This window comes from Macrobrachium nipponense, chromosome 14 (genome assembly GCF_015104395.2).
Source record: "Macrobrachium nipponense isolate FS-2020 chromosome 14, ASM1510439v2, whole genome shotgun sequence".
Lineage (NCBI taxonomy): Eukaryota > Metazoa > Arthropoda > Malacostraca > Decapoda > Palaemonidae > Macrobrachium > Macrobrachium nipponense.
This window is the reverse complement of record NC_087207.1, coordinates 4,997,178-4,998,836: the sequence shown is the minus strand read 5'-3', so window position 1 is coordinate 4,998,836 and position 1,659 is coordinate 4,997,178.

Here is a 1,659-nt window from a genome sequence, read left to right as displayed (position 1 = left end):
AGCCCATAGATTAAATACTCTGGTTTGTGTTCAAATACAGTTTACTCTCGGTGACAGAGCTAACAGAACCATTTTGGTAATGAAAGGAATTGCATTGGGCAACAGACTTTTGCTGGGTCATCCTGCTTGTAGAAGACACAAGATTTCGATCCATGCGGGTGTTAATGGGATAACAGTCGGGATACCTGGTGTTTTTCTGCCTTATGAGGACGTGATTAGAACAGAGGACATGGAGGTTATTGAAAGAGGAGATGTGCTCGGTGATATTATTGGCGATGATACGAGTGTTATGGAGAAAGGTAATATTAAAACCCACGTTGCTGATATGGGAAATGATCACAGGGGTTCTATCAGAGTTCACAGTGATAACAATGGTGGTGATGATACTTGGATGGTGATGTTGATACTAATATTGATGTTATTTCTGATACTAATAATGCTGTGGATGATACTGGGGGTGGTATGTGTATGGGGTGGTGGAAAGGGGAGGCACTAACCACAAATATAGAGGTGTTTTATCCGAAGATATTATGTTACTACCTGGTTCGAAGACTATGGTAAAAGTTGAATTGAAGGAAATGAGAAAACCCACAGATGTGTGTGTTATTGAAAATAGCGAGGAGCTTAGAGGGGTTGTTAGCACGGCATCGGTGAACAGAGTATCCAAGGATGGGTTTACGTGGTTAGAGTTGCTAAACTGTTATTATACAGTTAGGAGATACCAGAAGAATACATATATATTGGATTTCCAAGATTGGAGTTGTGATAGTGGTTCAGTGGCTATCGTAGAGGGGAAACCTGAGTTTTCGGAGGCAGAAATGCAATCAAGGAAACGAATATTTAGAGAACATTTAGCTAATGCGGATTATAGCGAACACGTTGAAGCGATAAGCGGGCTCTTGGCAGAATTTGGGGATACGGTAGCCTTACAACATGATAAATTGGGGTTGACATAATGTGTTAGAGCATAAGGTGAATTTGGAGTGGCACAAAACCTATTCATATTCCTGCATATCGCATACCTTTCAAAATCAGAGTACAGATAGAGAAAGAGGTTAATAGACGGGAAGAAGAAGGAATCATTAGACCTAGCGTGTCTCCTTACAACTTTCCCTTGTTAGCGGTGCCTAAGAAAGACGGGTCTATCCGTGTATGCTTCGATTTTAGACGTTTAAATGAAAAGACGATCACTGACCGCTACCCAGTCCCGTGCATACCAGATCTTTTTGTTGACATTGGGGGACATAATGTTTATAGCTCAATTGATTTGGTGCAGGGTTGGTCCCTCTTAGTGAAAGTAGCAAGGGATATACCGCTTTTTCAATGCCCAAGGGACACTATGAATTTACGAGAATGCCTTTCAGTTTATCGGACAGTCCGATGACCTTTACCAGGTTGGTGAACACAGTTTTGCACGGGTTATTGGGCAAAACTGTTTTTGTGTATATGGATGACATCCTAGTCGCAACAGACACAGTCGCGCAACACCTGGAAGTGCTTACAGAAGTACTTTTTGGATGGCTTAGATTAGCGGGGTTGAAAATTAAGCTAACCAAGTGTTCATTCTTGAAAAAGCAGATCACATATCTAGGCCATGTCATATCTAAGGAAGGGGTTAGAGTAAATGACGATAAAGTCAAAGCAATAGCGAATTTTCGC